Here is a 13,568-nt window from a genome sequence, read left to right as displayed (position 1 = left end):
AAATTGACGACCACAAATCAGACAATATCATGGCAAATTTTGTCAGAACTCGGAAATTCCTCAACAAAAATGAAGACAAAAAAATTGTTTTCATCAAAACTCATCGAAAGATTTTGAACCGAATTTAAGGCTTCCAAGAAACCTTTGAAGACAATTTTTATAAAACTTGCTCAAAAATTTCGGTTTTGAGGTGTTAGTTGTTTTTTTTTGTTTAGTTTGCCAAATAAAGGAAATAAATCCGGGCAGAATTCGGGCATTTTTCAATAAAATCTGGGCAACCGGGCCGGGCCGGAATGTTCTTAAATTTAATATCAAATATCCGGGCAAACCCGGATAAAACCGGGCAATCAGGCAACCTTAGTTTAGGCAATTCGAACGAAATGACAAATGTAGGTTAGAATTGCACCTAACGGGTCATGTTGAATTTCTAGACCCAGTCAAGAAAACTGACCTGTTCAAAATTTCAACTCAATCGGACTTGATTCAAGGGTACATAAAAGTGCTCAAAGTTTCTATATTTTTACCCTAATAAATTACCAAAGGGGAGACGAAAGGAAACAAAAAACGAAATTTTAATGTTAATGCCAAATGATTTAAAAATGTATAAAACTCCGAAATATGGAGTTATCTCGAAAAAAAAACTTAAAGATGACACCAAATTTAGGAAAACGGTCGGTTTTCCGAAAAGTAAAAGAAAGTCCAGTTTTGACAATTTTTTTTGAGAGATCCCATCAGATCTCAATGTTTTATGTATTTTTTCCAATTTCCTTTGGTTCTCTCTTAAATTTTTATAAGGGTAATAAAATCGAAATTTTAATGTATGTTGTATGTTGCAAATCCACCATGGGTGCACGGATTCACCGCAGTTTTGCCTAAGTATGTGCTCATTAACATTTTTTTATATATTAAAGTTCGACAAATCTCCAATGTCACGAGCATCATACCCGGTACCATGGCTTCGTGTGAGCTGTTCTGTAGTGAATGTATTACGTGTCTCTGTAAGTATATTTTGGGTGAACGAATCTATCAGGTACACAACCAGTTGAAAACGGATAACATTTTTAGTGTTATTCATTCACTACAGGTATTCCGGCATTCGTGTATATACCTGGCTGATTGGCAACTGATTAAACGTTCGTAATTATGCAGTTATTTAACAACAATTATATCATCTTACCTACCCATCATAACTGGGATTTAAATCTACAACCTACCAAATTGTCTCGAACTTAACACTGTGACTATCTCCACACCCATTCAATGACCTTCTTACCACTGGGTGTCTCCCTTTTTATTTATTTCCCATTCCAACTTCAGAAGGCTTTGTTATTCTTGTCACTTCCGTTGTACAACGCATTCACTTTTACATACTTTCGAGAGAATATTTAAAGATTCCACCCCCGGCGGAACTGATTCCACTATTTAGGAAAATATTTCCCTGAGATTGAAAACACCAACATTTTATCGACCCATAGATTTTTTTTTGAAAAACTGTCGCCAAATTTATCCCCATCTCAGTCGCGCATCGGTATTAAAATCGAAATTTTAATGCTTTAAAATTATTTTTGCTAATGTTTAAGTTGATAATGTTGAGTATCGTAAGTGTTAAAATCCTGTCAATTTATCAATGTGTTAAATTGGTACTCAAAGATGGATTTTGAAAATTCAATGGTTTATTGAATTGCTAATCAAAGTTTTTCTATCGATATTTCTTTCAATTCATGTGTCGTAAACTGAAATGTCTTAGAACTAGAGTGACATTTGGCTTGATTTCGCCGCAGGCGAGCCAATTTATAAACACTTATTTAAAAATATCTTTTGGGACCAAGTAATGACTTGTTACTGAGGAAAATTAATTTCTTGAACAGAAAATTTTACTTGGTAAAATTCTCCAAGGGGGTTAAACCCCTAAACCCCCAGCCGATCGGCCTTGCTACGATACTATATAATGTTCACGAATTGAAACTTATTTTTAATTATAAATTTTGATTTGGAATTCAATCAATCTTTTGTGTTTTAATTAAGTGTACCTAAGCATTCCATTACTTTTTTACTTACCACTTTTATAATAAAAAATCACATGTCCTTACCACAGAGAATCGATGTACAAACTTTTACAAAAAATCTTATAAAAGTGTGTAAAATTTCAAACGCTGACATCCCAAAAATACGTTGAACATTGACTTGAAACAGTGCCATCTATTGCGCCGTTCAAAAGTTACAAAACAAATTTTCAAGTGCCTAGTTTTTGAAAAGGCGTAATCTATATATATAAAAAGCAATTTCTGTGTGGCTGTGTGGCAGCGGCCTAAAGAATACTGCCACTGGGGTACTGGTCCATGTCGTACGAGGCGACTTATCCAGTACTTCCCAGATACGTTTATCTCATATCTATTGGAAATCAATGAGGCTGTATCTGGGCGGGGGAGAAAATAGGTCAAGGTCAATTATTGCATGCAGAGTTCAGAAGTTTTTCAAGTTCAAAACATTGGAAGGAAATGTTTTGAATCTGAATCAGTTTTAAATTCTTGCTAGTATTTTTTAACCTTTGTACGTATTTTCTCTCGAGAAGGGTATGCCAATAGTGCATATGTAGTACTTGCATTTGCACAAGCTGTATTCTTCCATATTTTCTCGTTCTACCAATTTGGAATATGGTTTTTCATTTAACAAATCTCTTTGCTCTCCTAGTAACTCCGTTCAATAAAATCTCTAACGGTCCCATTGCTTCTGGCTATCTGTTAATATTAACCGATTTGAAATCATAGAAGCATATGATCTAAATTACGTTAGTTATATCTGTTACGTCAAGCGCAAAATTAGTGTATTTTCCTTATAATGGACAAGTATTCAGTCCCTTCTATCTTTGGATTGGCAACAGAATTTTGTGGATATAAACGTCCGTTTATATAAAGATATTAAATTGTAGAAATTGCATCATGGTTATTCAATCATTGAAGCCGTACAAATATCGTTTCCGTGGAAAAAAAAATTTCAAAAAAATATATATATTTTTTTTTTAGGGTTGCCTAAAGGCCTCAATGTTCCCTATTAAATCAAGTTTTTGATCAAAACTTGTACCGCATGTCGACAGTCATATCTGTTTCACCTAATATATGTCACTTCTCTTGTATTGACACATGTTCCCTTAGCTTTAGAATGGTATAGTGTTAAGAAGAGTCAAAGCTCCTCTAATATCGTACTCTGATATTCCGTATCATACGTCAATCCTGGTTCTGGAATCCACTGCTACAGCTTCGTGCAGTGTTAATATCGCCTGTTTCAAATTTGGCGTCACAGAAGCTCATTGAAGTCCTCTAACCAGAGCGCTAACTGGTCAGTTAAATAAAAATATATAAAATCAAGACTTTGTGCTCTGAATCTGCTTTATGGTTAAGCTATGATTCAGATGTATGTATGTATGTATGTATGTATGTATGTATGTATGTATGATTCCCCCATCGGTAGCAAGGTCCAGCCTATGTCTGTGTGGCTTGGCCTTCGAATTGACTTCTAGGGCTTCCACGGCCGATGGTTCGTCGAGAGAAGGCATCCAACCCTAAGAAACCTACAATGGTTGGCAATCCACTCCACTTGCAATAATCGCTATGATTCAGAGGTACTGTTGTACCTATATTTACCTTCCACTTAGTGTGTACATGTCCCTCTTTTGCCCGACTTCTTTTTTTTTTTTTTTAATGTATGTCAGAATTTAACAAAGGAAGTTTAAAAAAATGTACTTATTTCCAATATTTTGATTGAAAAAAAGCTTCATTGCTTAAAAATCCCTATGTGGATAGGCTAAATGCCAACTTTGCCATTATAAAATCGTTTATTTGCCCTCATGGTAGCATCCTGGTTAGAACATTTTCTAATCGTTGTAAACTCAAATCTCCTGAATTTTGTAGTTGTGAATCAATAATGTATGATTCTTTTAGCTCATATATGCCTGTTTTTCGATTGCTAGAAAGCTTTTATGTACTCTCGCCTATCCTGATATAAGTGTGCTTCATTCTAAGAATTTAAACTAAAATATCAATCTGTCATTTTTCACCCAATGTGGTTATAAGCTTCAATGCTTCAAAATTCCTACGGGGATCGGCTTCATGCCCTAAATATTTATTTATTTTCTAATCCCTTTATGGTTTTCAGGTTTCTCAGGTATATGATGAAATCTGTAAAAAAAAAGGCTAGGCACAATTTTCCCGTTTGTTTGGATAACGTGCCGCTATCAAGCCTACCCCTTTTCTGATACCTGATATATATAAAAAGCAATTTCTGTATGTTTGTTTGTTTGTTTGTTTGTTTGTCCTCTATAGACTCAGCCGTCTTAAGAGCTAGAGAGCTGAAATTTGGCATGGATACTCATTAGGACCAGGAAGGATGAAAAATGTTTTCAGATTTTTGGATGACCCCTTCTGAAGGGGGTCGTCCATACAAGACAAATATTGTTTTTACGATATTGACGTTATTTTTCGTGTGATTGTGTTGAAAATTTGCACATGAGTGTGTTGAAAGACGAGCAATCGATTTCAGGTGTCAAATTTTGTGTAAGGGGTCAGCCAAGGGGGTCGTCCATATTAACTGTTCGCTGTTTTTGCGATATTGACGTTATTATACATCGTATTCAGTTTGCTTCTAGCCTTCGTCGGTATCGGACGTATTCTACTCTCGATCATCGTTCAAAAGGCAACGATTTTTTTTCCATCGATAAGGTGTTGAAGAGCGCGTGGTGATGAGCCCATCACCGGGTGACCATCCTAACCGGACAATTCCGGAATGGATGGATCCCCAAAGTTTACACGGTCGTTTATATTATTTGACGCTTCAAGGTGCTAAAGGAAAACAACTGCCAAAAACCCGTTCTTGATTGGACGTTCCATCGAGAATTTTGCGGGTAAAATTGAAGGAGCTTTCTTCGAAAAATCCCGGAACTGGTACGTGCTTAAGATCAGGAATAAAAACCAAGGAAGATTGCTGACAACATTGACCACCCTATTAGACGGTACACCGATCATGATTGGTCGTCATCCAAGCTTAAATCAACGGAAACTAGTCGTCACCTGCCGAGAAGTGGATGGAATGGATGATAAAGTCTTGTTGGAAGAACTCTCGCCTCAAAAAGTTATTGACGTCCCACAGTGGGCCAGGAACCATACTTTTGCGGTCAAAATTGACTGCAGGCCAGAGGCTTTGTTGTAGCTCATCGGTGTCTTCGACAAAGTTTATCGACTATATTTGCGCTATACATTGTTGGATTTCAATTAGTTCTATTTTTCTCCGCAAGGTGGCGCCAAAATCTAACTTTTTACAGGAGCAAGATACAGGCATGGTTTTTTCAACAAAGTTGTTTATTATACATTTAACGTCAACTTTGTAGAACATTGTTAAGCTCTATGTTGTGTACTTACCTTGCAAAAATGATAATTTAAGAAAACCTTGCAAAAAAATGGTTTTTTCGCCTATTTTTGTTTTTAGCTATACAATACCACAAATTTCCACAGTATTCGATGGGAATAGACTCAAATCAGATATTCTAGTGGAGAACTTTTTCGGTTCGCAGATTTTTTCTGTCAAAATTGCAAAAAATAGGTTAAAATTATACATTTTTCAAATTGTTATAACTTGCTTGCGAGCAATTTGGTGCACCTCATTTTTTGAGAAGTGACAGTTGTGATTATGATCTAAATGTATGTAAAAAATGTCGGCGGGTTCTCATGGGTTCCTTGCCAAATGATTTTATAAAGTTGGTTAATTTTCACTTCAAATTCACATATTAAAAGACCTTTTTCAAAGAAAACATCCGCATTTCTCGTAGAAAAGTCGAATTTTCGTCGTTTTATTATTGCTTTAGTCCATTGCGATGCTTAACTAAGCGATTAAGCACATTTGGACAAATTTATTAAAAAAAAAATTTAAAACTTTTTTTTTTAATAATGTTCAAAAATATTGATTTTTACAAATTTGACTAAGAGTGCAAAAAATGTGCTGAATTATTTATTCAAGCATCGACTCAACAAGCAATAGATTCATCCAATAACTGAACGAAAAAAAAAACGACTTTTCTACGAGAAATGCGGATATTTTCTTTGAAAAAGGTCTTTTAATATGTGAATTTGTATTGAAAATTAACCAACTTTATAAAATCATTTGGCAAGGAACCCATGAGAACCCACCGACATTTTTTACATGCATTTAGATCATAATCACAACTGTCATTTCTCGAAAAATGAGGTGCGCCAAATTGCTCGCAAGCAAGTTATTACAATTTGAAAAATGTATAATTTTAACCTATTTTTTGCGATTTTGACAGAAAAAATCTGCGAAAGGAACAAGTTTTCCACTAGAATATCTCATTTGAGTCTATTCCAATCGAATGCTGTAAAAATTTGAGGTATTGTATAGCTAAAAACAAAAATAGGTGAAAAAAACAATTTTCTTGCAAGGTTTTCTTAAATTATTATTTTTGCAAGGTAAGTACACAACATAGAGCTTAACAATGTTCTACAAAGTTGACGTTAAATGTATAATAAACAACTTTGTTGAAGAAACCATGCCTGTATCTTGCTCCTGTAAAAAGTTAGATTTTGGCGCCACCTTGCGGAGAAAAATAGAACTAATTGAAATCCAACAATGTATAGCGCAAATATAGTCGATAAACTTTGTCGAAGACACCGATGAGCTACAACGAAGCCTCTGGCCTGCAGTCAATTTTGACCGCAAAAGTGTGGTTCCTGGCCCACTGTGCGTCCGCCGCATTACAAAAAAAACCACTACTGGAATCATAGGTACCTCAACGTTGATTCTTAAGATCAACAGCACCATTATCCCGGAATTTATCAATTTCGGACTCCTACGCGTTCGAACACGAATTTATTATTCGCAGCCTTTATTATGTCGACAATGCTTGCAATACGGTCACCCTAAAAGCCGTTGCAAGAATCTGTTGGCATGCAAAAATTTTTCTCGAACACATGAAAGCGCAAACTGCCAAGCCGAACCCTTTTGTGGGAACTGCAAAACAACAGGTCATTCCCCTTTAGATAGAAAGTGTCCCATATGGACAGCAGAATCGACAGCTCTTAAGCTCAGCACCGATAAAAACATCACGATCTACGAAGCCCGACGAATGGTACACACGAGCAGCAACAAAACCAGCTACGCGGATGCAGTAAAAACCAACCAAACACAAAAGAGTACAACACATCAGCAGCAAGTTAATAAAAACGAAGAACCAATCCAACAGACGAGCCAGAACCAGAAAAGAACACTTGAAAAACCGCACACTCCAACAGCACCGCAACAATCTTTCCAGACTGATATCACCAGTTTGGATTCAGATTCACCGCCTAGAAAAAGGACCCCTCTTCCAACCTCTCTTCCTGCAACTTCGTCACTAGAAGTTGTTCGCGAAGATATGGTTAAAAACTCTTCTCGATCAGTCGTGACGCGCAGTATGCAGCAGGCGCGGCGGCCACCAGAGACACCCAAATAACCCTTCCTTCTCACTTCCTTCCTCTTCCTATTTCCTCCAATAATCCCGTTCCCAATAATTGAATTGACCCTCGGCACATTATTACTTAGATATTTAAGTTAAATGCCTAATAAACGTTATGTTAAGACAAAAAAAAAAAAAACATCGTATTCAGATGAAAATTGGTACAAGATTCTATTGAGTGACGTGCAATCGATTTGAGGTATCCAATTTAGTGTAAGGGGCCGGCAAAAGAGGTCGTCCATATTAAATTTTCAGTATCTTAGTGATATTGTCGTTTTTATACATCGGATTGGGATGAAAATTTGCACATAAGAGTTATTAGGGACAAACAACTGATTTCACTTATCCAAACTAAAATCAGGGGTCGGCCTTAGGACGAGACGGCGAAATGCTGCGGATGAATACCCCCAAAGCGGACGCGCTGAAATGGGTACGACAGCAATTGTGGAAAACGCACGGACGAAACTGGAGGCACGAACAGGATACCGCTTTAAGGGAAATAAAATCGACTACAGGAAAATGGACAGACATCACAACGAGAAAGGAGCAGAAAATTTTCACCAGGCTGAGAACTGGTCACACGCAGATCACCCACCAACATGTCCTGGAAGGAAAAGAGGCACCAATTTGCTGCACTTGTGGCGTGACAATTACAGTGAAACATCTTCTAACAGAATGTCGAAAATATTGTGAGCTCAGACAGGATATATTACCAGAAGGAGGATTAGAGATTATACTACAAAATAGCAAAGAAAGTGAAGAAAAATTAATTAGATTCCTGAAATTAAGTGAATTGTTCAAAGATATTTAAAAAATTGTAAAACTGTAAACTTAAACTAGAGGGTGAAAACACTAGGTTAATCCCTCTCTAAATAAACGATACAAAAAAAAAAAAAAAGGGGTCGGCCAAAGGGGTCGTCCATGTTAACTATTCACTGTTGATGCAAAATTGTCGTTATTATACATCGGATTCAGACGAAAATTGGTACACGAGGGTTTTGAGAGATGAGCAATGGATTTCAGGTATTCAATTCAGTTTAAGGGGCCGGCAAAGGGGGTCGTCCATATAAACCTTTCAATATTTTTGCAATATCGACGTTATTATACATCGGATTGGGATGAAAGTTTCCACACGGTAGTTTTCAGGGACGGACAATCGATCTCAGATGTCAAATATTTTGCCAGGGGTCGACGAAAGGGGTCGTCCATATAAATTAATCTTTCATTATTTTTAGCAATATTAACGTTATTATACAATAGATTACTTTGAAAATTTGCACACGGGAGTTTTGAGGGAAGGGCAATTGATTTCAGATATCAAAGTTTATATAAGATAAGAGCCCCCGAAAGGGGTTTAGCTTTTTGGCAATAATTGCGTTGTTATGCAATGATTTAGTCGAAATTTATACACGTGGTTTTTGATTCCTGATTTCATATTTAGTAGCAGACAACAGACGAAGTGATCGTCCAATATTTTCGAAATTATTACATAACAATGAATCTGGAAAATGCTTGGCAATTGACTTTCATACAAACTGTTCATGACATATTCCAAGTTGAAAGCGAAACGGAGTTCGTATGTGATCAGCTAGTTGTATATAAACTCATCAATAACTAAAGTAATGCCGCTCTAATATAGGTGGGCTCAATTTATTGCTAGATAAATGCAATAAAAGCTACTTTTGACTGGAGAGAATTGCACTTTCTTTATTTTATACGGTTCTAACTTATTGACGTTTTTCGGTGAGTAAAACAATTTTTTTTAAATTTACGTAACGTTTCGGGCTACTTTTCTTCCCCCATCATCAGATGTCCCCCAGAGTTACCCGAAACGTTACGTTAATTTAAAAATAAAAATAAATGTCTCTCTCATTACAAAATGTCAATAAGTAAAAACCGTATAAAAATTACCGGTGATGAACATTTATTATCTCCTTTATTTTAGCAAAAACGAGGCAGTCGAAATAACTAACAGTTTTACAATAAATTTTTGCACTTTTTGGACGGTTATCATCAGAGGACGTATCGACCATTAGACTGAGTCGATTTGGGGTCATTTTGGAATTCCTCAAACCCTGGGGTCTAAAAAGCTTAGTCTTGGTCCAAAACTCATCCATGATTTTTTGCAAATTTTTTAAGTAACGTTTACATGAGTAAATTTGAACTTTTAGGTTTGTATAGGAAAATTGAATATTTTGTACTGAAAAATCAACATCATTTTTGTTTCGTCTGTTGAACCGAGCCAGCTGGAGGTTTTTGTGCCAATTTATAAAATTACTTAAGGAAATTTTTCGCTGAACAACATTGTCGAAGACTGTAACTTCTTATCTTATTAGGAGAAAAAGTTATTAGCTGTTTAACAGGAGTATGTCTTTTCGTACTGATAAACATTAAATTCAATTGACATCCCTGCAGGGTGCCTAGCGAGGTTTTATGTGACTACTTTCCATGCAACACTTCGCGAGGCTCAAGCAGTGATGTCAATTGATTTTACTCTTAATCAATGCGAAAAGACATACCCCTGTTAAACAGCTTATAACTTTTTTTTTCTAATAAGATACGATGTTACGGTCTTGGACAAAGTTGTTCAGCGGAAAATTTCCTTTAAGAAATTTATTAATTGGCACAAAAACCTTAAGCTGGCTGGGTTCCACAAAAATGATGTTGATTTTTCAGTACAAAATATGAAATTTCCCCATACAAACCTAAAAGTTCAAATTTACTCATGAAAACGTTATTTAAAAATTTTGCAAAAAAATCATGGATGAGTTTTGGACCAAGACGAAGCTTTTAAGACCCCGGAGTTTGAGGAATTCCAAAATGACCCCAAATCGACTCAGTCTAATCGACCATATCCAGTCAATTAGAAACATACTTGACGATCAGTCTTACCCATCAGAACTGATTCTAGACATCTCAAAGCGGGTTACTTTCAAGTACCGTCCCAGACAACCATTTGGTGGGTATATCAAATATGCAACACAAATATACGTGCAAATAAACGTGTAACATATCGTATATAATGCAGCAAAACCAGTATATACGTATCATTTTGGAGGCCATAGAGGTACATTAACACAGATATTCTTGATTTGGATTGTATTGTCGTAATGAAATCATGCAATGTATTTAAATACGAAAAAGAATATGCATGGGACGCACATTGTAGGTGCAGATATACGAAAATGAGTTAAAATAATATTCATACGATATAATCTGTAAAATAATATATGACTTCTGGTTGTCGGGGGTAATCCGGAGTAATATTGATCACTTTTTTCAATATTTTTCGATTATTTTTCGTGTTAAGGGGAATGTGACATGTTTCTTATTTTTAAAAAGAGAACTGGATTCCTATGAACGTAAAACTTGGTTGCAAAAATTTATTGGACTACTTTAAATTTGATTTAGTAATCGATTTCGTCGCTGTTCACGAATTGATGATTTAAGGTTACATTGATCAGTCTTCATTTTGACGGTTATAACGAGTTTGCTTGACCATAAAGGATACAAAACACATTCATAATTGTTTACAAAGTCTAATTTATCAATTTTACCTTGCGTTTTAACGTTTTCTTTTAAACACATTTAAAATCGAAACAAAACAATGATGTTGCATGCATCTAGGGACAAAAATTATAATAATTGCTAAATAGTTTTAGCTTCAAAATACAAATGAAATTTTACCTTCACACATTCCCCTTGACCCTCCCACTATTTCCAATTTCATTTTTTCTTTAAAGTTAATCATTTGATAGGATTCCTATCCATCTGCCCAAAAAGGGCTTACTCTTGGAAAATGAACTTACTTTTTAAATATAAAAAAAAATACCATTAAATAATTTTAAAAATAGCACTATAACTCTACAAATACAAAGAATAAAAGTTGTTCTTTTACGTTCAACCACCCGTTTGCTTCTAAATACTTCTTGTTATCATCAGGTGAGCTGTTTGTTTGCAATCCTTGGAAAAAATAGATATTTTAAGATTTTTCAATTACATTTTTACTAACAGAAAACAATTTCAAATACAATTAAAAATTTGTCTATTTGATACTCAATTAATAGGCTTTTAAACGTAGAAAACGGTTTTCAAAAATTCAAACTAAAGACTAAGTTATTGATGGTAATGTGGAAATATTTATTGATGGTTAAAGTTTCCCCGGCGATCAAAGTTACCCCTTTTTACGGTATCACTTTTTGTCCAAAATTTAGCACTTCTAGCCTGAAGGAAATAGCGATTAACTTTTAAAATATTTTTCCATTATGCAACTGGACGAAACTGTTACGAAACTGTACAGTAATTTTCTTGAAACATGCCAAACAATTCATACGACCTGTTCAAAACTGACCCAATTTTTTTCCAGTTTGTTTTTGACAGATCTCTTTGGTGCGTTTGGAGACACCTGGTGGCCCAGCCGAAAAGCAAAAGATCGTTAGAAGTTTTACAAAAGTTTCATGAGCTAGCTTGTAAGTCTGTTCTCTGTGTTCTTACTAATTGTATGCTTGTACGAAATATTATTATTCAACAAACTTATTTGAGCGTCAGTTTTACTGATTGTTATTTGTTCTTCAACTCCACATTCAAAACGATTTTGATTTACAACACAAGAAAACAAAATTCATTTATTCTATGAAGCGTAAAAAATTTAAGAGCTTATTTTGATTAATTTTGGCGCCCTGCAACTTTGAAGTTTTTTAAAGAAAATTCTGCACCTTTCTGTCAAAGCTTAAATACAAAGTAATTATAAAAAAAATTATCAACTTTGTCCAAGACCTCTAGTAATTTTGACATCTTTTTATAAAGTTATGGATTTTTTTTTGTTAACTTTTTCCAATTCAGTAAAATAATTGATTTTTAACAAATTTTAAAAGAGAATTATGTACTAAATTGAAATTAAGATATTTCTTAAAGCAAAAATCAAATCGTTTCGCAGACTTTAAAATATTTGTTATGTGAAATAAAATCTTTTTTTAGCTTTCTTCAGTAATTTCAGAAATTAGAATTTTACTTTAAGATCGTACATCTTCACCATCATATAACTATTCCGTAGTTTCATAAAGTATAAAAAATAATTTTAGAATCAGTTTTTTTTCTTCCATGTGGATTTGTAGGTTAATCATATATCAATAGTTGATTTAACTCAGCAAAACTGATTGATTTTCATACTTTTAAACTTCATATCAGCAAACCGAGGGATGATAGACAAAATCTGACAAAAGTTTCGATTGGGACGACGATGGGGATTCAAGACGATGAAATAAGTTTTAAACGTCAAACCTTTTGGAGGAACGTAAGTTTATTAAGGTTTCATTCTTAATACCTACCAGCAAATAAAATCAAAGTCTTGTTAAAAGAGAGATCTTTTATCTCAGCCTTATGCGTCGGATCCTTAGGTAGGTAGGTCTTGTTAAAATAATAATAAGAGGTTTACATCGAAAAAAAAAATTTTAAACGTGTAAACTTTTCTCTTTCATATTTATATTAAATTTTAAATTATGAAGAGTTGTTGAATTTATCGACTTTATCGGTAAAAATAATGTTTCTAGCAACAAGAACAATTCATTATGATTATGATTATGAAAATTTTTGGTAAATTGAAAGTAAGAAGAAAATAATAGATATTGGAAAAGAACGAACAGAATTTGATTAGAAACCATTTCCTCATGGAACAAATTTTCATTTTCCTTATCTTGAAAGGTCCTTACTAGAACAACATAATGTTTACCAATAAGGCCGATGGATTGCATTAGAATTATATTCTCATTTTCAAATAAATTTACGGAATTTGCGAATGAAATTTTTTGAAATATTTTTTTTTAAGTTTGTCTTTGTTTTTCAACTTTGAATTTATGTGTCCTGCAAAAATAATCTTCTAGGAAGCCTTTAAACAGATAGATTTTCAATAAGAAACACTTTCTTTCTATCTTTTGTCCCTTCCAGGACCCAATATAAAAATTGACGTCGACAAAATAATCCAAGCTAGAAATTTTAAATTATAATTGCGCACCCATTTTCCAACCCCTTTTTTTGTCAGTGATGATAAAAAGAACATGTTGTATTTTTAATG

This window comes from Uranotaenia lowii, chromosome 2, assembly GCF_029784155.1.
Source record: "Uranotaenia lowii strain MFRU-FL chromosome 2, ASM2978415v1, whole genome shotgun sequence".
Classification (NCBI taxonomy): domain Eukaryota; kingdom Metazoa; phylum Arthropoda; class Insecta; order Diptera; family Culicidae; genus Uranotaenia; species Uranotaenia lowii.
This window is presented reverse-complemented; position numbering follows the sequence as displayed.